This window comes from Rhipicephalus microplus, chromosome 3, assembly GCF_043290135.1.
Source record: "Rhipicephalus microplus isolate Deutch F79 chromosome 3, USDA_Rmic, whole genome shotgun sequence".
NCBI lineage: Eukaryota > Metazoa > Arthropoda > Arachnida > Ixodida > Ixodidae > Rhipicephalus > Rhipicephalus microplus.
The window spans coordinates 165484036-165509971 of NC_134702.1; the positions used below are offsets into that span (position 1 = coordinate 165484036).

At 43.2% G+C, this 25936-nt stretch overlaps 1 long non-coding RNA gene across 1 annotated transcript; it reads left to right on the forward strand.

Moving 5' to 3' along the window:
• Window positions 1-5772: 5772 nt before the first annotated feature.
• LOC142804005 (uncharacterized) lies at window positions 5773-9692 on the forward strand. The gene is made up of 2 exons (XR_012894420.1): window positions 5773-5946; window positions 8174-9692. It is a non-coding gene; the product is annotated as an uncharacterized LOC142804005 (long non-coding RNA).
• Window positions 9693-25936: the final 16244 nt, after the last annotated feature.

Here is a 25936-nt window from a genome sequence, read left to right on the forward strand (position 1 = left end):
GCTTGCCGCTTTTCGGGAGAACCCCCGTTCTCTCCGACTACGCCTGGTGCCTCATCCATTATCACCTGAGCGCTTGTGGTGCGATGTCTCAGCTGACCTTCCCCGCGCTTTCGTTCCCGCTTCATTACGACGCACCGTTTTCCACTCCTTACACGACATCTGTCACCCTGGCATTCGGGCTACTCAACGTCTTCTTACCCAGCGCTATGTCTGGCCCGGAATCAACGGTGATGTGCGCGCTTGGACGCGCATGTGCCTGCCCTGCCAGATGACAAAGGTCTCCCGTCATACTAAGACGCCGCCCCAACCTTTCCTTCCACCCGGCCGTCGTTTCGACCATGTTCATCTAGACATTGTGGGCCCTCTACCAGTGTCTCAGGGTTACCGTTATATATTGACCATGGTCGATCGCTTCACACGCCGGCCAGAGGCTGTTCCAATTCAAGATATCACAGCCGAGACAGTTGCCCGCGTTTTCATTTCTACGTGGGTATCCCGTTTTGGCTGTCCTGGCACCGTGACAACAGACCATGGACGTCAGTTTGAGTCCTCGCTGTTTACTCGCATTAATCGCATCCTCGGAGCCAGACATTGCCGTACCACGGCTTATCATCCCTGCGCCAACGGCATGGTGGAACGCCTTCACCGACAACTGAAGACCGCCTTGACTACCCGCCTCAAAAGAGCCACCTGGGTTGATGCCTTGCCACTGGTACTCTTAGGTTTACGAGCTGTCATCCGGGGAGACCTGCAGTGCTCAACAGCAAAGCTGGTGTATGGCACTTCTCTACGGCTTCCGGGAGACTTCTTCACGTCAACGAAGCTACCAGACCAGCCACAGCAATTCCTAGAACGCCTCCTCGACTGTGTTCAAGACCTCCGGCCCACTCCACCCAGACCTTCCGAACACTAGACCATATTCGCCCACCCTGATCTGGCCACTGAAACACATGTTTTCGTGCGCCACGACGCGGTCAGACCACCTTTGGCACCAGCCTACGACGAACCACTCCGCGTCCTTCACCGCACCCCCAAAACTGCCACTCTACTTCAGAACGGCCGTGAAGAGACAGTCAGCTTGGACCGACTCAAGCCGGCGTACCTGGAGACCGCCCTAGAAAGCCTCTCATCGACGACTGATCTTCCGTTGGAATACCACAAACGGCATGTCACATTCCGACTTCCAGTCTACACGGGGGGGCCCAGTAGCGCCCTCGTTCGGGCAGCGCGCAAACCGGAGAGCGCGCGATGGCGACAGAAGGAAATAAAGAAGGCGCTAGGCCGTGGCACGTGAAGCCACGGCTCACGTTCCGGGCTGGCATCGGTTATCGTTCAGGCGTGTCTCTCTTTCGCTCCTGTGGCATAAGCCTACAACGCCAATGTAATGTGATATATGGTAAAACTTACTCCACTGCGTTATCCATTCAGTGCCTACTCTAGTGCTCACTGCAAATTGAACGTGAACGAAGCAACAAACCATTTGTTGTGCTTCCTGTCACCACTTACGTAGTTAGTTAGTCATCCCGGACAAAACAGGATCTTAAACAACACACACAGACACTACCGCAAATATAAAATGCAAATATTACACGCATGTGAGACGAAATAAACTAAGTACCTGGAAACGTTCAGTAGCCGACTAAACGTCATCAGCTAATCGTTCAGCTGCCTGAGTGCCACTGTTGCCAGACTTGAAGCGAGGTTTTGCTAACTCTATCTGCTCAAGGCCTACGGAAACCAAGCTACCACTCCAAATGCATATATTTCGGTGTAAGGCCGATTCATGAAAAAAAATAATTAGGAAAAGCAATCATTTATTGTACAGAGATCGGCATTTTTACCCAAAATTACAAATACTCTCCTTATCAGGCACCTTTCTCGGCCCATGTGGCTCATTCAAGTGAAGGGAGCATTTCCAAGGCGTCACTTGGAGAAGGAAGTGTGGAGAAGTGTTCCCTTTGAGTTAAGGAGCACACTCTGCCTTGACTTCGTTGAGTCTAGGGGAGGCCTTGAGTGAAGGAGCGTTTGTAATTACGGAGGTTAGTGCCTGAATTTTTTCCGAACTTGATATACACGCGCTACGTGACCTCAAGGGATCGTCAAAGAAACGTATTTGCCTTGTGTGGCAGTGAACCAACATAAGCAGTGAAGTTATTATCATAACCACACGTGCTGACCTCGATGACCATGTACGCTTGCCTTACGCATTATTACTGCTACATTTGATGTTGCATTATGAAGCATGTATACAGGAAATGTGTGTTGTTAAAGCTTGCAAGTTACATTTCCAAGTAGAGGACGTTATTTTCAATGTATTGCCAAGCAACTTGTCTGTGTGAGAGAACAGCCGCTTGCCACGCAATCTACCTCGGTTCATTTGGCACTCGTCCCCAGAACTTGTTATTATTTTTGCACCTTTCTAAACGTTTGGGTCACGGAGCGCATGTTCAATTTTCATTAACAAACAACGATGCCTATACGGATGCAAGACGTTTCACATAAGGAGCTCTTAAAAGCAGCCTTAAAACACTTCTTTCAAGTAACCTTGCTATGAATCCACTTAAAGAGCTTATTGCCTCATGAATTCAATGCCGAAATATTCTAAGAATTTCTCCAGTAGGCTCGGAGTTACAAAGATTCATCTTGAACTGCACTCGCATTCCTCCTTTTCTCGTTCCGACGAAAGCACTGAAAGATAAGCAGGAGAGAGGGGAGAGGGGAGAGGAAGGGATTGCATGGGCAAAGTAAATGCGCCACGCGCGCCTCGACAGCTTCAGCACTTTTTTCATTTTTTTACTTTCGAATACGCGTCTCTTTCAGTGTGATAGCACGTGCACGCGCGGACAAGTCATGCCCTCTGGCAAGAATCTTTGTAACAAACAAGCACGCCATGTTCAAATCAGGCAATGGCTGATACAGGGCTTTCTACGAGTGATTTTTAAGCTTCCTCCGTCGTTCGTCGAGAGAAGAAAAAGAACTATTCGCCGGTTTTGATAATTTATTGTGTGGTGCAGGTGGAGTGCTGCAGTACCGTTTGGCGAGCATGGCCAAAGAGTGTTTCAGAGCCCCTTTAAAACTTTAGAGTTGAAAAGTATCATGATGAAGATTACACGCGTAAGCAAATCGAACGAACTCATGAAATAAATCCCGCGACAAACGTACTTACCCGTACGCTTACAAGCTTTCCTTTTAGGTTTGGTCGGTCGGCTCTCTCTTCCACGTACCTCATCTAAAATGCGAGATTGAACATGAGCCTCAAAGTACTAACACGGTTTCGGTAAACATAATATAAACAGATATTTTGTTTTTTTACTTCACCACTGAGCCCAAGGGCAGGCTGTCCAGGGTTCAAAAAGACAAATGAACAGGGCCTTCCTGCTATAGGGGCTACCATTCAGGCCAGAAAAAATGGCTGAGTTCGTTGTTTTGTTTGAAAAAGTGTAACCCTCCGGCAGGATGTCCCTGAAGAAAACAGATTATTTATTTCAACAACCAATACGTATGCTTCAAAGGGATTGTTCCTAGGATAACCTGCATAATCTTCAAGTCAGGTTACAGTTTCCCTGTTTGTTGTAAAAACATTTCGCTCGCCTGAGACCATGCCTTATGTAGAGGCAAGGATCTCATCCAGCCTATGAACACACAGAGACATAGAGTTCACAAAGCACCAGCGCAGCGTCACCGGAAGATCATAGACCTTGTGAAAGAGTACCCTTCAGATTTTGCCCGGTGAGCTTGAACAGTTCATTTCATATGCGGGCAACGAAGGTTGTTTTTCTGTGGCTGACATGCTGAAACTTCTAATTCGTGAAACGCTTGAAGGTTGTTTCCGTGATGACCATGAGGCTCTTAGAATTTTTTCGCGCAATCGTTACAAACTTCACTGCTGAATGATCACTCTTTAAACTGAAATCGATCAAAAACAAGTTTCGATCAACGATGACCGACCGCTGCCTCAGTGATTTGTCAGTGCTGAGTGTAGAGATGGGAGTTCTTAGGAAGTTCAGTGTTGAAGAGCTCATCAGCAAACTGTCTCAGCAAAAGGCATGAAAGCGCTTAAAGAAACATACAGGCTATTTAAACTTAAGGAAATCCCGAAGTTTGTAGCATCTTCAAGCCGCCACACAGTAAAATTTTTTACACCCTTATGGGTGTAAAAAGGGTGTTTTCAAGATTTACACCCTCTTTGCATGAATTTAACACCCTTTTCTTTGCTGGTACACCCTCAGAGAAGGGTGTAACGGGAAAAAGGGTGTTATTATGCCGTTCGTGAGGGTGTTGACGAACAGAAGGGTGTACACCTATAATTGTTGGAATAATAATTGTTCCGTTTAACGTCCCAAAGTTGTCATATAATCATTAGAGACGCTGTACCGAAGGGCTCCGAAAATTTAAACCACCTGGGGTTACTTAAGGTGCACCTAAGTCTAACTACACAGGTCTCGCACTCTTTCTCGTCCATTAAAAATGTGGCCGCCGTGAACTGCCGGGATTCAATCCTGCGACTTGCGGGTCAACAGTTCAGCACCATAAGCACCAGACCACCGGCGCGGGAGTGCACGTGCAAGAATCGAGCTGCATCCATGCTTGCAAATCAAGTACCACGCATAGCGCAAGGAATGCATGCCTTTCCTAAGATAACAATGTCGCAGGGATGAAAAAAATCAAGGAAATGATTGAGGCATTGACAAATTTTACAGAACACTAAGAATAATTGAGAAAATGTAAAAGAGACTAACTTCTTCTCGCACTGTATGATTCGACATGCTTTGCCGCTTTATATCGTCCACATTATATGTGAATAAATGAATGGGCTACTGTCACGATCTACGGACAGCACATATTCATGTGTAGAAGCAATTGAGAAAAAAAAGGCTTGAATTTATTACAAAAAACCCTTGCTCGGTAAAAAGCCGTTCGAGTGCAAGTTGTTTTCACAAGATTATCGAAGACGAGACGTGCTTGGTCCAAAAAGAAAACAATGCACTACCTTCTGCAACCATGCGGGAGCACGGGAAGTGGTTTTTTAGGTGAAGAAATAAAGGTCAGAGAATGGCACGGTCAGTGCACGCAGCGCCTTTGCGAAGCGAAGGGGAGAAGGGTACGAGAGGAGGAAGAGACACGCCTCTCGCACAAACATATATATATATATATATATATATATATATATATATATATATATATATATATATATTGTGGGACCTGCGACCCACGCCGTAAAATTTGTATTTGCTATCTATTCTCTTTGACATCCCCTCGGGGGGGGGGGGGGGTGAGGTGATCAGCAGGGGGCGCTGCAACCCCCGTCGAGTTAAAAAATTTACGTCGAGTTACAGTGCTCCCTCTCTATTTCTCTATGTACCTATAGGGATTTACATTGCCCCCTAAGTGACCAAGGGTTGCCCCCGCCCCCCTTCCCCCGTGGTGGGCACGCCTATGCATAGGCACCATCAATCATTGCAATAAAATTTTGTGTGTAAATGTGTGCGTCAACCATAGTACATTTCGAAGTCAAGAGCATGAGTGTTTTAGGTGATTATTACCGCTGTTCTTCATTTGTTAAATATGCATTGTACCTGCAAGCGTTTCAAACTTCGCGCGCTAAAGTCACGTGTTAATTTCTCATTTCGTTTTTTCGTGAAAATAAAATTATTTTTCCTGCTTTGTTTTTATTTTATATATATTTACGTTTACTCTTTACTTAACCGCATTACTTAAGCATTTTATTGCGACTTTGTACGTCTGCGGAGCTGTAACCCCGAACTTGTTTTGGCGTGCTCGCTAATCGGGCGCTGCAGCTTGTCGGTTCTGCATCGTTTTTTCTCGTTTTTTGAGGTGTGCTTGTGCGCTGCGTTCGTGTTTTGTGTTCTGCCGGTGCTGCCTATTACGAAGATGAACTCTACTCAAGCGAGGACGTGTGGCGTCGCATTTTGGAACACTCGCCAGGTACGTACCACATTCCTGCTGTCGGCGCTTTGTCAACACCGAGAGCGTGATAACGACGCCATGCTACGTTTTTCGTTACATGTGGGCGATAAGTGAAGTTTTTTAACGTAGCGAACCTGTTTGTGTGTGTCATTTTATCAGGATGAAGGCGTTTTTGTAGGAAGTCAAGCGTGGGCGAGCTTTTTCTTTCGATTCAAGCATGCTTCGGTGTGTGAAGCACATGGCGTGTGCCTGCGCAGTGGGAATTCGGCAGCGGATTTGTGCGAGTTGTGACGGCGCTCGCCTCTGTCGGCAGTGGTGTTGGCAGGGAGCCCTGCTCGCGATGGACCAATATTTTGGTTAAATAATTGTTGGGCGAAGACGGCGTTTGTTAGCTGTAAGCGTTGATTACGCCTAGGGCGCGTATGTTTGGATCTCTTAACTTGAGGATTTTTTTTTTTGCATGCCTGTTCATATTGTGTGCTACAGGAGTCAACGGGTTCATTTGTTGTACGTTTCATACGTTGTACGTCCAAAGCAGTTTGAAAAGTTTCGTATGTTGTACGCCCTTTTTTTAAACTGCTATCAGAAATTGCTGCGGGCAGCCGAACGTATGCCGGTGTATGCATCCACGCCGGCACGCATCTTTGAACTACCGTGTTATTCGAGTTCGCACGCAGCATGCTGCCTCGTCTTAGATACGGCTCGCAAGGCTTGCACGTATGTACGCTTACGTGTTTATGCAGTCCGTTTAGTCAAATCTGAGCTTACGTTATACACTCGCAACATAGGTTGTCTGATGCGTTCGGAACCCATGAATTTCGAGCCGTTCGTTAAACTTGAACTGTATTTCCGAACAAACTTTTCATGGCTTATTGGGGCCGAATAACTGTAGCTTAACTGTGCGAGCCCTAATTCGATCAGTAGTTCATGCGGTAGAGCACATTTTATTTTATTCAGCTTGTTTTCGCTATGCTTAGATTTCATTATTTTGTGGTGGTTTATTAAATATTGTATGTGTCTCGCCAAAACTTTGTGTTCAAACTTCGCTAAGCAATTTTACTTGTACAAACAGTAAGAACAGTTTAGACCATCACCTCCAATGGCATTTAATAACAGATGACAAGCTTATGCCGATCTGGTCAGAAACACACATGAAAACATTGAAAAACCACACATTGGCCTCGAATAAAAGCACAGTCTTTGTCACTTGTGAATAGGGCTTTTGTGTGGGGGCCAAAACGTCATGATTTCAATTAGGGTCAGCATGTTGTTTTGTCTTCACATCAGATGACAAGCTTCAGTAAATTCTATAGGCATGCGCTACAGTTATAGAAGGGATCTGTGGTGTTTGGAGAAACAAATATATCATTTAACGCTCAAAACTTGCAATAATGTTATACATCATAGTATGCATACATAAGGCATGCACGTGTTGCTGTGAAAATAGAAAATTGGACAGTATGTTCATCTGACAATCATGAATATAGACTGCATGTTTCCAAGCTGTTGGCATTGACGCAATTACACAACTTCAGAAATCAGTCTCGTCAAACGTTTATTGTGTATTGCTAAATCGTGACCAATGCCTTCCAGTATTCTTGTTACTAGAGATCGTTGCAGAAGCTTGCATGCTTTATTGGGATGGTATTTAGCTCAAGATGGGTGCGTTGTATTAGCACTTCCACATTTTTTCCCATTATTTATTAGACAGCCTGTAATGAGGGGTATGTTAGGGATGAGTGAGGGGCACTGCCTTTTTAGCCACCTGGAATCATTAAATTGACAGCCGTAATTTAGCAGTTGACATTAGTAATTTAGTGAAACCAATTTTCTTCGTTATCGGCATAATCGTTCTAATGTAGGCAGCCAAAAGAGAGTTGCATTAGTTGTGTTCAAACTAAAATTCGTAATATAACTTTATGTGTTACCTCCAATGGATACTTGATCAAAGTGCATACCGTCATGTACGCACTGCCCTATTATTGAATTGGCATGTATACGCACTATGCCAGAGCGCTATTCAAGTATATTTTGTGACAGATCTGTTATGTGAAAAATGCATATTCTTTCGTAAGGTTGCAGCTATGTTCGCCAAAAACATTGAGGATGTTTTTGTTGTAGCATGTCTGGTTTTCGTACATCCTACTCTTTTAAAATAAAACTTTCCAGATCATTCTAAATTGAGTTCCAAATTCTGCTTCGCTAACAGACACATCAGTAAATTGTTTTTTTGTTTCTCTCGCAGTCTATACATGCTCGTCGTAGGAAGAGAGTGTGGGAGACGTCTGGACTAGCCCATCATCCAAGGCTGGCTCGTGGAAAATTTGACTGCTGGTGCACATCAGTGGCGCATGGCTTCTGTTTCTTCTGAAAAGCGAGCTGCAGAGAGCCACCTGGTAGCTGTATTCAAGGAGCACAAAGGTTCAGGGTGTTCAAAGTTAACCCTTTTGTTTTTCCTTAAAAGAGAAGTCAGCGCTGTAAGTTATCTATGTAAAGCCACCTCTGCTGATAGCTATGTATCGAGGAGGATGCAATGTGAGACAATAATTATCACTGTCAGTGGTGCCATTAAGTTTTATTAATCAACTTAATAGTGACCACAGCAGGAGATCATGTATGTGTTAAATATTTGAGCCAGTCACATTTCTACATATTGTCACTTGTAAGAATTCTAGCATGCCTGTGCTCAGATATCCTGCTGGAAATTTAGTTGCGGCTTGCATTATTATGTGTGCAGGACAGTGAGCACTAGCACAGACTCTGATTTCATGCATTTAATCTGACCGTCGGTGGAAGGCATGGGCAAACATTAAAATGGTTACTCTTGCTATTCGCTGGCAATAGCAAGAACCGACTGCTCGTTCCGCTATGGAGTGATATTTTGCTAAACCTCACTGCCTTGCATGCGTAATCATGAAAAGCAAAATTAAACTTGCAAACGGGATATCTAGGAGCATAAACATAATCAAAAAAGTTTTCCAAGTGGGACTGTGTAGAAACACGACTGCCTCCAACTTTTTAATGCAAACATACCTGCTTATTTGCGTTACTAAAATTTCAATATTTTTGGATGATAGGCCAGATGACAGCATCATTTTATTACTTGTGTCCCCCTGGACACAATCTGCCAAGGTGTTTTTCTGTTCCTAAGGCTAAAATTCAATGTAACTAGGCAGTGCATTTAAGAATGTGTCAGTGCTGCTTACTGAGCTTTTTATTGGATATTTTGTTTTTTCCAAGATCTACTGAGTGTGTTGCTCGCCAGACTTGCATGTCATGTTAATTGATGCCTTATGTGCAATTGGCCATTTGGAAACACTTTTTGTGTTGTGATAAAAAGTAGCACATTAATGATTTTATCTTCAGTGTACCCTTCACTGAATATTTTATATTAATATATTTTTGTCACTGTAGTTATTTCATTGCCTTTGGCAAGTTCAATTCATAAGTACAATCAAGTGTTTTCCCACTGTCATACTTCATCGTACCTAACTTTGCCAATACCAAACCATGTCGGATATTTTACAGTGATACATACTCATGTTTAACATTGTTAATGATAACTGATAGAAGGCATACTAGAATATTGTAACGTGAGTCCTTGGATCGGAGGGTTGAATGGTGAATTTTTTCAACTACATAGTAATATCTGCTTGCTTTATTTCATGTCAAGTGTAATGAGAATAATATTTACCGAGGTTAACGTGTTAAAACCATGATATAATTATCAGGGACACTGGAGTAGAGGGTTTCAGATATTTTGACCACCTGGGGTTCTTTAAATCCATCCACGTCTAAGCAGACACGTGTCATGCATTTCCTCCTTAATCGAAATTGCAGCCACCACAGCCATGGTTTGATTTTGTGGCCTTCAGTTTAGCAGTCAAGGGTTACTTGAAGCGTATATTAGTTGTGGGCTGTGGTCTTGCTTCCATGATGCATCTTAAGTACAGCAGTTTGGTGCCAACCAGGCATCTCTACTAGTGCACTGGTGTTGTGTTTTTGCATTCGTAATTTACTGCAATATTTAACTATTTTATCAAGATGCATTTCTGAGCAGCTCTGCGAAGTGTGTGCTGGTGCTTATTACATTCCTAATTTTTTGTAAGAGGTAATGATTGTTGCATGTATTCTGAGTTAGATATCAAGTTACGAATTTTCCTTCTTTTATACTCTGTAAGAGTGTAAAGCCCAACAAGTCACTCTGTTATACTTTGCATATTGTACATCAGATGGCTAAATTGTGTGTGCAGAGCTTATATAAATAGCCCATAGTATTTCGAATGCCTTGAAAACTGCCTTAGGATCAGAAAAAACTTGTGAAGAGTGGGATAGTCTGGGTGAACAGTGGAAGTTCCTCAGATAGGCTGGCTGATGTTTCGATAGGAGGACTTAAGTTCTTCAAAAGTGCCGTTTCTTCTCATCCTTGGCATGTTAGCTTTAAGGGGGTTAGTAGAGATGTCATCTCCTGGTGGTGGTGCGTGTCTTTGTTGGCAATTGCTGCCGGAAAAGAAAAAAAACTAGAAAGCAAACAAGTGCAGTCCTCACTTCATTTCAAGTTGACTGGTAGCAATTCACAATGTTCTCGGAGGGTAGAGAAAAAAATGGAAGCAAAAAAGAGGAAACACGCAAAGTAGGAGCGGTGTGCTGCCGCTACAGAGGCAAAAAAAGCGAAGAGCTTTAAAGTTCGAAGCCAGCAGACAGTCCCCGCGTTTGGCCATCACAAAGGGTTGCCGACGATAAAGGCCTATGCTGTTCTCGAACATCAATGAATGGGACTCGTAAGAAAGCGGTTACGAAAAGGCGCGAGAGAGAAGCAGGCAGCTACCTTTAAATGCTAAGATTTCAAAGGTAAGCGACAACAGATGTGTTCGGAAGAAAATGTGTTTAATTGGGAAAGTCATTGGTTAAAATCAGCGAGGATTTCTGCCGCGCAACAAGAAACGTGCGCAAGAAGCTTTTTGAATTCGGCAGGGCGAGTGGCGAGAAGTATACCGTCAAATACAATAAGCTTTACATCAACAAAAAGTGCTTTGTGTACTCTCCGGTGACCGACAGCGTTTGTGAGCTGCATACAAATGCGCAGAACTCATCAGAAGCTTCGTCCTCCGCTACGCATGCCGACGAAGATACGCTCTTATCCTAACAAAGTTCACCCCTCGGCTACTTATCGTAATTACTCAGTTTTATATTCTAACGTACGAAGTGTTCTTAACAAACGGGATGCATTATCTTCAATTTTTGATGACTGCGCCGCCGATGTTGTAGTGTTAACGGAAACCTGGCTTACCCCTAACATTGCAAGTGTAGAGCTGTTCGATTGTGAAAATAATTATACCATTTACAGATGTGATAGAGAAGAATCGCCAGGAGGTGGTGTACTTATAGCCGTAGCTGATTATATAGTTTCTAGCCATATAGTAATAGCATCACCTTTAGAATTTGTCTGTGTTTCCCTCCATGTCAACTATCAAAATGTCATATTTTGTGGCTCTTACCGCCCTCCGAGTGCGACGCCAGAGTTTTGCGAGCAACTGCATGACGCTTTGAATGATATTGTCAAAAGGCACCCGCATACACCTGTTTTTATTCTAGGCGATTTTAACTACCCGAAAATAAACTGGTCACTTCCTTCCTGTTCATTAAGCTCACTTTCAGCCGACAGTTTACATTTCGTGGAACTGTGCGAAGACTTTAACCTTACCCAACTCGTAACGCAACCAACAAGAATGGGCCCCAATTCATCAAATGTTCTTGATCTGATTCTCACCACTGTACCTGACCTTGTCCATTCTATTTCATATATCCCAGGCATAAGTGACCATTGTTTCGTGCACTTCAATCTAACAAGTTCTTTAAGGCGTCGGTCAAACAATTGCAAAACAATAAGAGACTACTCACGCGGCGATTATGACTCAATCAACAGTGAACTCGAATCGAATTTTGAGAGCTTTGCTGATGGCTTCTTTGATCGCAGCGTTCAACAAAACTGGAACTTGTTCAAAATGAAAGTTGAATCTTTAATCACGCGATACATTCCCACATACGTTATCAAGGGTCGCCAACGCCCCCCTTGGTTCTCAACTGACTTAAAAAAATTGCGGAATAAAAAGAAACGGTTGTTCCGTCAGGCAAAGCAGACTAATTCGTTAGCCCGTTGGCACGTGTACAAATCTGTCCTTTCCGAATACAGAGCAGCTATCAAGGAAGCCAAGCGCGTTTTTCTTAATGATACCCTTCCTTCAATTCTTGTAACCAACCCTTCTAAGTTTTGGAAAACTGTTAAACCTAGGGAAAAGATAAACATTTCGCTTACGAACTCAGATGGGCAGCCAGTTCGCTGTGAAGAGTGTTGCATTGCATTAAATGATTTTTTTGTTACTTCTTTTTCAAGTTGTTCTGCTTCTGCGTTGCCGCAAATGCCTAGTCGTGATTTTTTACCCATGTATCCTGTTACCGTTGATGCCGTTGGAGTGCAAAATTTAATTCACAAGCTTAAGTTATCCTCTTCTTGTGGCGTAGATGAAATCAACTCAAAGTTTCTAAAAAACACTGCATTGTATTCATCAATTTACTTGTCCTTAATCTTTTCGCAATCTATTCAGACCTCCACTTTGCCGCTTGACTGGAAGGTGGGGAAGGTGGTCCCTCTGCACAAATCTGGTAACACACAGTCTCCTCTCAATTACAGACCAATTTCCCTAACCAGTGTTCCTTGTAAAATGTTAGAACATATAATTTACTCCAACCTTGTCTCATTCCTAGAATCAAATTCTTTTTTTACTCCCTACCAGCACGGATTCCGAAAAAGTTACTCATGTGAAACCCAACTTCTTTATTTTACTAATGACATAGGATCGGCTTTAGATCGCGGCTCACTTGTGCATTGCATTTTTCTTGACTTTCAAAAAGCTTTCGATAAAGTACCTCACCAATTACTCCTCCTGAAAATTAGTGCCTTAAACATTGACCCGAACATTCTTAAATGGATTGAATGCTTTCTGACTAATCGCACTCAGTTTGTAACAACTAATGGCTATAACTCACCTCTTTCTAAAGTAACATCCGGCGTACCCCAAGGTTCCGTATTAGGCCCTTTACTCTTTCTTATATATATTAATGATCTCCCAGACAGCATTAACTCCGCTATAAGGTTATTTGCAGATGATTGTGTAATTTACCGCGAAATAAACAATGAATATGATAACCAATTTCTACAGTCAGACCTTGACACTGTCTCAACCTGGTGCAATAAATGGCTTATGACTCTCAACTCTAACAAATCTAAATGCATGTCAATAACCCGGCGATCTATTTCTCCCCCCTGTACCTACAGAATTAACGCCGTTCCCCTCCAGCATGTCTCTTCATATAAGTACCTCGGCGTTTACATTACCAACAATCTATCTTGGCACACGCATGTTACCTACATCTGTAATAACGCTAACCGAACGCTAGGATACTTACGCCGCAACTTTTCTCGCGCTCCGCTGTCCCTCAAAATTCTATTATACCGATCACTAATTCGCCCAAAGCTTGAGTACGCGTCCGCTATATGGGATCCCGTGCATCAAAATTTAATTAACGCGTTAGAATCTGTTCAGAACCGCTCAGTTCGGTTCATTTGTTCTAATTATTCCCGTACTGCTAGCATATCAGAAATGAAATCTAACCTTGACCTACCCAATTTAACTGTCCGGAGGAAACTGGCGCGACTGCATTTTTTTCATAAGATATTTTTTCACAATCCATCAATGAAGCGAGACCTCATTTCACAACCGTCATACCACTCATCACGCATTGATCATCAGCATAAGGTTGCCATTCCGTTTTGCCGCACCAAATTCTTTTCAGCAGCCTTCTTACCGAAAACAGCCGCCGATTGGAACCACCTTCCCTCTTCCGTTGTATCAATAACAGACCCTTTGTTATTCAAGACTGCAATTTCTCAGCAATGCTTGTAACTATACGCAGTTTCCATTATCTATCTTTGTCTTGTATGTGCTTGAATTCTTATACATTTTTAGTTGACTTATGTTGCCTTCCTGATTTGCGCATCTGATACTTGTTTCTTTATTTTGTCTTTTTTTCTTGTGTGTTATATATGCTGTACCCACCCCCTCTGTAATGCCCTACGGGCCCTGAGGGTATTCTAATAAATAAATAAATAAATAAAATATGCTTTCACTATCCCAGTAGGTGCCCCGCTCAACAGAATTGCCTCAAGAATTTGGCGGCATGTTGGCAGAGAAATAGAGAAATTCAGAATGCAAAGGAAATAAACATCAACGAGAGAAAGGCAGAAAGAAAGGAAAAAATTAAAAAAAAGGCGGGCTGGAGGTAGATGACACGCTAGTGTTAACAGACGAGGAAAGGAAAAAAGAGACGCAGAGAAATTTGTGGCTTGGCAATGACTTAAGGGTGCACGGTAGTAGTGTTTTTTGAAGCGACAAAAAAAGAAAGAAAGCTGTGGTTGAAAGGTTCTGGCAAATAAAAACTTCGTAGTTGTGTGTGTATAGACACATGTATATCTATATTTATAATTTAAAAAATTTCGAGAGAACATCAATAGTACACTTGTATTCTAGGAGCGATTCCATGTAATACCGGTTATGTCTATTTGAAGGTTGAACCTTTCTCATTTCTAATTGCTGTCGTAATTATGCTATGGCTTTCAGCGATTCCAAATTGCGACGTGCTACATTGATTCGTGATCGGTGTAGGTGCTTACATTTCTGTATCAAATGTCATTCCATGTATTTCCTCTCTCATGGTGAGCAGAAATCCGTAGAACATAAAGCTATGCTTGGTCGAAATTGTGGCCCTGTTGGTTGAAGTGACTGGCTACTGCTTTTGGTAAATTGTGTTTTGTGTCTGCACAGTAGTCGTTCAGTCTTACGTGAATTGGCTGCCCAGTTTTGCCTATATATTGTCTGCAGGTGGCGCACTTAAGACAGTATATTAGGTTGTTCGAAGTGCAGATGAAGATCGATGGGACCTTGTGAATGTAGTCAAATTTTGTGCTTTTTAAGTTGTTAGCCAGCTATATATTTTTACAGGTGGAGCATCTGGGCCGGCCACAAGGACCAGACGTCCTAGTGTTTGCTTTAAGTTTTGCGGGAATTAGAAATGCGTGGCACGTGGCATTTGCAACGCTAACTTAAAGACATGCTTGTTCACGCAAACTTAGACTAGGACGTCTGATCCCTGTGGCCGGCCCAGGTGCTCACCCTGCAAATATATACAGCCGGCTACCAACATAAAAAGCACAGCATCTGACTACATTCTCAAGGTCACATAAAGCTTCACCTGCACTTTTAAACAACCTAATATACTTTTCTGAGTGTGCCAGCTGTAGAAAACAATATATAGGCGAAAGTGGGCCGCCAATTCACGTAAGACTGAACGGCCACTGTGCAGACACAAAGCACAATTTACCGAAAGTAGTAGCCGGTCACTTCTACCAACAGGACCACACTTTCTAAAAAGCAAAGCTTTATGTTCTACAAAATAATTTCCGGTCACCACGAGAGAATAAATACATGAAATCATAATTCATACACAAATTTATGTCCCTACACCCATCAGGAATCAATGTTTCACGTGGTAATTTGGAATCGCTGAAAGCCATTGCATAATTACGGCCATATTTAGGGACTAGAAACGTTCAACCTTCAAATAGACATAACTGGTATTACATGGAATCACTCCTAACCTACATATTGTAATAATAATATTCACTCTAAATTTTAAAACTTTAATTATAGATATACATGTGTCTATATACACACAACTATGAAGTTTTTATTTTCCAGAACCTTTCAACCACAGCTTCCTTTCCTCTTTTGTCGCTTCAAAAAACACTCCTACCGTGCACCATTAAGTCATTGCCAAGCCACAAATTTCTCTGCGTCTCTTTTTCCTTTTCTCGTTTGTTAACGCTAGCGTGTCGCCTATCACCAATCCGCCTTTTTTTTCATTTTTTCTTTTCTTTTGTGTTTCTCTCGTAGTTGCTTATTCCTTTTGCATTCCGAACTTGCCTATTTCTCTGCCAACATGCCGCCAAATTCTTGAGGCAATTCCGTTGAGCGGGACACTTATGGGGATAGTGAAAGCATATTTTAACTAATGACCTTCCCCAATAAACACGTGGTCTTACAAACACATATGGTGTCGCTTACCTTTGAAATCTTGGCATTTAAACGTAGCCGCCTGCTTCTCTCTTGCGCCTTTTTGTAACCTCTTTCTCATAAGTCCCATTCAAAGATGTTCGAGAACGGCATAGGCCAATCAGCAACCCTTCGTGATGGCCAAACGCAGGGACAGTCTGCTGGCTTCCAAGTTTTGACCTCTTTGCTTTTTTCGTGTCTGTAGCGGCCACCCATTGGCAGCACACCGCTCCTACTTTGGGTGTTTCCTTTTTTTTTCTTTTTTTCTCCACCCTCTGAGAACATTCTGAATCACTACCACCCAACTTGAAATGAAGCAAGGACTGCACTCCTCTGCTTTATAGTTTTGTTTTTCAGGCTACGATTGCCAACAGGGACACATGCCACCACCAGGAGATGACGTCTTTACTAACCCCCTTGAAACTAATATGCCAATGATGAGAAGGCTAGGCACCTTTGACGAAGATAGGTTCTCCTATCGAAACTTTGGTCAGCCTATCTGAGGCATTTCCACCTGTCGGCCCTCGTTTTGGTTTTGTTGTGAAGAGTGTGTTTTTGAGAAATGGATGCTGTCTCTATTACCTAGAAAGATGCTGAAAAATAAAACTTGCAATTTTAATATGTGGTGAAGCTTCATGGGGTGCGGGCTGATCTGTTAATTATTTTTCTTTGGCAACCGACCTTACCTGTTCGAATATTGGCGGTAAAATGCTCTAACGGTAGTATGTATGAAATATCATAATAACTGTGTTTGCTTTCAGTTGAGAGAAAACCTGTGTTGTGGTACATGTACTTGACATTTATCTTACGCCAATATATGTCTGCTTTTAGGAAGTGGGAAAAGATATTTATCAATAAGTGGAAACGATGTCTGCCAGAGCAGCTCTGTTATTTTTGTATAATCAGAAAGTTTGAAATGAACTAGGTGAGGCTGAACTCGCATGGTTTTGCGATACCAAGGGTAACTGCAAATTAAGTTGCTGAAATATGTATATGTCTGCATCCTGCATGGGAAGTGTGCACTGTTACGGGTAATAATGTTTTTTGAATATAATGTGTTCGTGTGTCTACACAAACGTATGCATACCAAGCACCTTTGCTGTATCGACTCACTGAGCCACCAATTGATATACCCCAGATGTTTATGCTATTTAACACTAAATATTTGTATTTAATTGTATAACTATAGAAGGCAGTCTAAATTTCTATAGTCGGCTTTACAAAGAAGGCTTTGAGAAATATCATTGCATTTCAGTAAGCTTGCTTACACACACACACACACACATTTTTTCATCCACTTTTCTTTATTCTTTCTTCTTATTTACATTCTATAGGTTCTAATAACTTCCCTTGTACATTCCTTGGCATTACTGTCTGTTAGATCTCATTAATATATATATATATATATATAATGAGATCAAACAGACAATATTGCTAAGGATAGTATAGGGGAAGTTATTAGACCGAATTGTAATGTAAATGTGAAGAAATGTGGGTGAAAAGATAACTTGCCATGGACAGGAACCGAACCTGCGACCTTTGAATAACGCGTTACTCGAAGGTCGCACACCCTTTCAACACCCTCTTAAAGGGTGTTAGCTGAACACCCTACACGAAGGGTGTTCAGCAAAATGTTAGGGTGTTCAACACCCTTCTAAGTAGGGTGTATCTGAAAACACCCATAGGGTGTTCCTCTGGCGACAAGCCAGTTTACACCCTTAAGGGTGTAGCGCTGCCACCACGCACCGTCAGCCGCTCATAAATGCACAGATGATTAGGGAAAGTAGTTTTGAACTGTGTTGTCTGCTACGGTGGCTCTCGCTCCTCGTATTGCTGAGAGAGAAAAAAAGAATCAACTCTATGAGCTCGAAGATTCGATGGTGCGTGCTTTCACCAGACAGGCTCGTTCCCTATTACCAGGACCTATATGCTTCCAGTAATTTTTCGCCCATGGCCGCCAATAAAAGCTTAGTGGACAGCGCCGGGCTGGACAACAAGGTCTACCATCTCACGGGGGGTCGCTGGGCAGCACGCGGATATCATTGTTTGTGCAGGAACTGCATCAACAATCTGCATTAAACGTTGTGTGACGCCAACCTTTCAACCTCTATTTGTGATGATCGGGTGCTACAAGCAAAATTCGACATCATGCCTTGTTTGCTTCCTCAAAACGCCACGGTGTTATGTGCGTTCTTTAACACTTCTTTCTTGTGTTTGTGCAGCGGTAGGCTGGTACGACAAAGACAAAACAATTAGCACGCAATGTGCGTTGTTTTGATTTGATTTAGAACAAAAAAAAATACAGTACTGCACAGGAAGAGTCGTACTACTGCGCTGGCTTAAAAGGATAAAAAAACGGGAACAAATTCAGGAATGTTTCAGATGAGGACAGAGCCTGAACGTGTCTCTTTGAGACGATATTGCATTACCATTGAACTCGCTACCCGGCCCCAAAATTTAGCGTAGATTTTACAGCATAGTTTAATATTCTTCAGTCGCAATTTTCTGGTATAGTGGACATGGTAAACCAGGCAAACAACACAGCACTGCTCTTTTCAGACAAAACAAATTGAAAGACATATGGCAGATGAGCCCCTGTTTCATTCGGCTCAATCTGGATCTTGGGATGCAACACCCCCATCGTCAACAAGTAGGACAAGCTGCGGCAGAACATATCGCTGGCACCATGTATTACGTGCCATCTGGAATGAGCGTCTCATCGCCACCGCCGGAGACATGAGCTTCGAAGTATCACGAGTGCATTTCAGTGCCAGGAGCTAGTTCTTTTTGTTGCCATCAATTATCGTCGAGAATAGGCACGTTAAGGTAGTTGTTCTATTCTGAATCAATCCTGAATTCATTCCCAGTTGATTGGTTGTGTTAAACCTATTCAGCTGCTCAGAAGCTACAATTTAGTACTTTGTTTACATTAAAGGCAAATAGAGGCCGCACACAGTAAATGCTCATCATTGTGTCTTTCTAATCTAAGCTCACTGCGGCGTGCACACGATAAAGGAACATTCGTGAAAGCGTACAGTACTACAATGTTTTGATATAGCAAACAAGGTATGTTGTCAAATATTTATATCAGATATAGTGCCCCATTATCAAAACAAAGGCTGAGAGGTACGCATCGCACAACGTTAAGTGCAGACAAGCGTTGAAAGCTGGGCAAGTTGGTAAGGCAAGCAGGTCCCGTAAACTAAGTGCTAGTTTCGGTGTCAGGGATTGAAAGCCCTAGTAGCGGTTGCCCGGCAGACTACGATTTGATTCAATGAAGAGAGGTTAATGTGGATGTTCGCGTTTGTTGTCTCTCTCCATTTTTTAATCATAAAGAAATTTGAATCAACTGCAAAGAAGTCATCGCTTAAGAATTTGTATTTTTATGCCTTACTTTATAAATTTTGAATTGAGCAATGCGCAGGAAGACTTCTGTTTAGCACTTGCTCCTGCTCCCTATTTTCACTTTCTCAGTGATATCACATGTTGGATCGCGCTTGATTGTCCTGATCAGTTGGCGTGCAAAGTATGTACACGGTGATATTAAGGAACTTGATGTAGCGTGCAGCGAATGCAGTGGCGTTCCTATCCTTTCTGATTTGCAGCCCGCTTTCGCCAAGGGAAGACGAGGGGGATAGTCCTTAGCGCTATGTAATTCATAATTGTCTTGATAAACAAACCATTGTAATGAACATCATCGTTTGCACGTAGGCTGGGCTGCTTTTGGACCTCGAGTGACTTGATTGAAATATAACCTTGCTAGTGCCATACCAGACGTCCTCTTATAGTATTCTTCTGATTCTATTCTTTCTATTATTAATATTATTATATTATTAATAATATTATTATTATAATATTATTCAAATTCCTTCCCCCACTTCTGTATTTGACGAAGGTGCGAAACCATGATACTGTTTAAAAGGAAATGTAGAAGAGGTTTAGAGACGAATGAAACCAATAAACATGAACAAAGCAAGATCAGACACGTGCCTGTGTATGTGTGAGTGGGGGGACGTTTTTTGTATGTGCGTGCATGGAGCGTTGATGAGAGTCATATCTCTAACGCAATAAAAACATGAATTATGCAGAATATGCACGAAAAGACAGACGGTCATGATGTGATAGACTACTATTTTGTTCTTTAATACAATCTGCTGACAGAAAATTAAGTGGGCCGATGAGTTTAAAAAATTAGGAGGTATAATGTGGCAACAGAAAGCACAGGACAGGGTTATGCTAGACTGGATTATGCTTTACCAATTATGCTGCAACATAGAAAAGATTTATGTCCTAGAGGGGTTGTTCTGGCTGCTGCTGATAATGATGCTTTCTTCCTACCGCCTAACATTATGTAATGTCTTCCGCATGCATTCTCAGTCGTTTGATTACACGTTCGGGAATTGCTTTTGAGACACTTTTCCCATAAAAAACTTTTCTTATGAAACTTATTTTTTTGAACCTTTACCAATAGGAACGCCTACATTGCGTTTTATTGCTCTGTTTTATATTTATATTCTGCAATATTGTAGCATTAGTTAACGAAACAAGAACACAGTAAACAAATTTTGCTTGTAATTTAAAAGGTAGATCAGGCATCAAAAAATAATTCATAAAGACAATACCTTAGCTGTGAAAAAATAGCTACAATTTTCCAAGTTTTCACTGGGTGTAAAAAGCAAAACAAGTACTTTTCTTGCACTCCTGCTTATACATTATGATTCTATACATGATTTACTGATAATTCTCGGTTATGGAGATTAAGTTGTGAACGATAGTAGAAAAGCTTCTAACGCAATCGCAAATAACTAGAAACTTGTTTACGCAGTCAGTTCTAGCACATTACATGGGTCATAGAAATGTTTTTATTATAGCAATATATTTTAAACCATCGGCTTGGCAAGAAAATAGTGCTGATTTTCGTAGTTGTTTACATGTGTCAGACAGGCAAGTTGAAAGTAGTACCTGCGTTATCACCCCCGAACACACCTACGAACAACGTTTCTTCTTCAATTAGTTCGCTGCCAAGTCTTCCATAAGCTTTGGTCGTACTGAAGCTCCGCTGACTTCCGCCATCCAAAAAGACTCGGTAGTGACCGGATGATTTGGCGCCCAATATGGTGTTTGTCAGACTCTGCAGCATTACAGCTGACCTTGCCTGCTTGGACACAAGATTGACCTATGCAGATATCACCCTCTTGTCGTTTTTGATGTCGTCGGATGCGCAAGCTGATGTTGCGTGTCTTCTCGCTCACTTGCCACAATTTACCAAGATTCTACAATCTTTCGCCAGGTGGCCCTGCTTCAGGCAACGGAAACATCGTCCCACTTTAAGTTCATTGTCAGTTACTGCAACTCACTTGAGCTGTGTGAAGACAATGCAAAGTCGTATGTTGCCGTTTTTCTTCTTGATGACACCGTTTGGAGCTTGATACTGAGTATCTGAAGGCTTAATGATGCCATGTGTTAGGATGTCCTCCACTTTTTTTTGACAGCTTCTTGGATTGAAAGAGGTATTGCGTACGGGCGTGCCTTGACCGGTGTTTCACAGGTAAGGCCTCACTTCCCTCAACAAGATCCGTTTTGCACTAAAATTCAGAAAACACCTCGTGTAAATGCCTCAGAAGTTCATTTGTTTGGTCACTCTGCACCTTGTTGAAGTCAGTCACCACGAACACATTTTTGTATGTTTAGCGTTGATGCAGAGCAGCAAAGAGAATCGGTCGCTCATCCGACGTGTCTGACTGTACCGCAACACAGCGTGTTGCACTTCATGCTTGGGCTCTCTTCCCTTGTATTTCTTTAAAAGCTTAATGTAATATAAGCTTTTATGGGCTACACGATGTAAAGCATACTCATAGTCATTTCGTTTTTTGACAGCCGTCAAGCGTCCTTTCCATGTCAATATAAACTTGTTATTATCTGATGGTAGTAGTAGCAATACCTTATCTCCGGACTATAGCTGATGAACTTTTGTTTTCTTATCATATTTCTTTTCTGTCTGCTGTCGGCTTTGAGAAGTTCTTCATGGGTCACCTTGCAAGTGTCCTGCAGTTGCTCCTGGAGCCCGACAACATACCGATAAGTTGTTTTGGTGTCGGAATCAATGTTAGCCCCTGTCCACAGGTCCTTAAATTTTGAAATTGACCCGCGAAAAAATCTACCGAAAAAGAGATCGAATGGCGAGAGTTTAATGATTGTTTGTGGAGCTTCCCGGTAACATAAATGCATGGGAGCCGAATTCCTGTCCAATAAAACACCCGGCCAATAAAGCTCTATAAGGACACGGTGTGGTGTCCTCCTTTGCCTCTGATGACCCGACAGAAGGCTTTAATGAGCGATCATTATCACGGTGTTTCCAAAAGCCCTGGTGACTACAAGTTGCTCTAGGCCTAACTTTTCTGCCATGTGGTGGCACCAGAAGAGAAGGTCGTGCATTAGCACAAACTAAATAACTACCCACTTCTTTGATATCATCATCTTCCCCAATGCGCCGGAGCTAGTTTCCAACATGGGATCTGTATGATGTCATTTTTGCAGCTCTTCCTTGCTGATATACAGGGGTTGGATCGAAGGAACACACAATGCTGCGTCCTTTTTCTTTTCTTTACCTTCAGCTACCGTCGCATTACCTTGTCGTCCTCTATTCAATAAGGTTACGTCTCAGGATGTTGTACTTGGCCGACGGGAACATGGCGAATTCGTGCGCGTTTTCGTCGTTGTTCCAGCTTCGGTACTTTATCTGTATCTGACAATACATCAAAAATATCACCCAGCAGAACTTCATACAACATATTCTTCACACAAACAGCAAGTACCTGTCACTTAAAAAGTGGAGAATCAATGTACACCTTTGCTTAAGGCTAGTCTTGCGCCGACCAGTCAAACAAACAAATAATACGGGTGTTACCATTTAGGTTACACTGGGGAACTAGTAAGCATTTCACAAAAGTAGAGTTGTATCCGACGTTCCGTAATACAGTCACCAGCTTTCTTTTTAGGGAGCGCTTTACTGTTGGCGTCTGATTTGACCCGTTGTGGCAAGTTGCATTGCTCTGGACTCTTCAATTATGTCATGACTGTGGTTTTGCCCTTGCTTATATAGCCCACCTTCGAATGGTTTGACATGCTGATCTTTCTGTAATCTCAAGACAGAGCATGATGCCTTTCTTTGCTGTTGAGAGTTCAAGGGAACACTATTGCGTCCGTGAAACTTCGTTTCAGAAATCCAGCACGCCATCTGCTTTGGCACTGGAAATTTTGTCGAGCAATTGGAAGCTCGATGACCCAGCTTGGTGCAAACGAAACAGAGTGGCTTCTCATTGTTTTCGCTTGCAATGTCAACTTTAGCAGCAGCCATTAGTTTCCCATTTTATCTTTTCTCTAGCAAGATGGACGATTTCCTGAGCCTCCAAATATTGATATGCCGTCGTTGCCAATGTATCCAAGTTACCAATCGTCGCTACTTTAAAGACAGCCAACTTTTCGTCGCGCCACCTGAATAACTGTTCTGACACCATTGTTTATCGCAGTGCATCATAAGGTTTGGTAGTCTTCACCAGCTCTTGCCAATAATTGAAGTATCCACAGGCACGTCCCGCGAACTGACAACCTGTTTCGCAATCTCGGGCCAGGAATCACTAAACTTCATGTGTTAACCCTCCTCTGTGTAACAGAACCACTGGAGGCCCATATGTTTAAGCTTGGTCTAGTCCGTAAAGTTCTTCACAGACATCCGTCCCACCACGGTCAATGCTTCGCCTATTCGGCACAAAGTCAGTGGCTGGGCCCACTTGTCGGTTGGCCAGCCTTAGTTCGTGGCGACCCTCTCGAATCACAGGATGTACGCATCCAGTTCGTCCCTACCCTCACTATTGAGCAGAATCGTTTTCTGTAGACCTCCATCAATACAATCGCCTGCAGAGCTCGTGTTCGGACGCTGCGCCTCTGCGACACGACGTTGCTCCTCAAGGAGGAGCTTGACGCTCATGGTCTTCCTGCGATGCTAGACGTCCCTTTTCGCTGTTTTGATCTCTGGACCTCGTTTCTTTTTCCTTTGGGCTTAGCGACGCCAATAACGCCTCTCCATGAGGCGCCATTTGCTTCTCTTGCTCACGTAGCTTTCTCTTGCCATCCATTCTTGTCTGTCATACACAAACAACGTGAGGCTCTCTGATGTAGCCAGACAGCTTGGTCCTGTTGCCGACGCCAGAAATATGTGATAGTTATAGACTTGCCTCACGTGGGTTGCGACTGATGGACAAGAAAAGATTGACAAGGACGCTTTGAGGCAATACGAACAACTTTACGGAGGGCGCTAGTTAAGAGAAGAAAGAAAAGCGATAAACCAAACAGCTCTATGAGCAGGGTAATGGAAAGAATACGCAGCAGGCAGTCCTAAACTGTCCAGAGTTCACATACTTTCCCGCACGACCCAAGCGTCCGAGTAGAGTTTCTGCCTGCAAAAGTTAGAGAGGAAAATTACCACCTGAACGGTTCGGAGCACTGTCCTCCCGTCGCGATGTGTCGGAGGCCGTGCGGCTGGGCAGAAGTGGCACGGGGGGAAGGGAATGTGCATGGTCGCAACACACAGATGCGCTACGTTGTGCAGCACTATGGAATAAGGCTCGGTGCCAAGTCGGCATGGCAGCCCGCGACTACTGAGCACCATCATCAATCAACGGTGTACGAAAGCAGCATCAGGCATGACTCGTCCACGAAGCTGCTTCCAGCCGCTGCACCCAGGCAGGAGCCTTGCCGCAGGCGACGTCCTTGAACATTGAAATAGGCCATCTCTAGGATGAACTTTGGACAGACTCGACCTGGACCCACGCTCGCCTCAGGAATACTGGATGACGCATGTCCTCTCGAATCGTGCGCTAGAAGCCTTCATGCCTTCTTAGTCTTCAAGTCACGAGCCTTTTCCCGCACGTTGTGTCGTAGCTTGTTCCTACTTCTTCTTTCACCCCCTCTAAAACTAGGCGTTCACAACACTGGCGAATGGCTAATCGAGGCTCAGCTTATGAACAAAATTATGCACCTGGCCACTACCAAAACAGACAGGAAGGTCTTGGACGATCTTCACAATTCTATTCCCCCTATAGCGTCTGACAGGCAAGACATGCCCCGTGAATGGCGGAGATGTTTTCTGACTAAGCTTTCGCCCCGGAATATGCACCTAGAATACCACAACGGAAGCAGAGCTACTTAAGGCAAAGCATAAATTAATGCTATGCTAACACAGAGGAAGCCTACTTCGTACACGCTGAGGGACCCATGGGAGGAATTTATAAAATAGCAGTCATTCACCAAAGTAACGTAGTTGACAGCCTATCACTGAGGTGCTCAGATGCATTTATCGTAGGAAAACTGCAGTAGCCCTTGCACCAACGCGCTACACCACGAAATACATACTCACAGTTTCGAAGGTAGCCTACTGAAACATGAGAGGCCGCATTTCACCTCAAGATCACCCCACCCTATGGCAGGCACGAACGCGAGCCACGAAAAAGTACCTCATCTGGGTGCCAGATCACCAGCGGGTACCGGAAACGAGCTAGCACACAACTCGGCCCGAGCATTCCTTCTCCGGGCTCTGTCTACCAACCCCATCGACCATGTCATTCAACCACGAATACCGGCTACAGAATACACAGAAATACTACAGACATCGCCTACGAAGACAAACTTTGCTTCATCCCGCTAAGGGACTTACTAAAACCGGGGAGACCTGTCTGAGCCGGCATCAAACCATGTCGCACAGCTGCACGGTCACAATGGCCATAATAGAGACAGACCAATTAAGTGCATTGTGTAAATTCTGTGGCAGATGCGCTGACCTG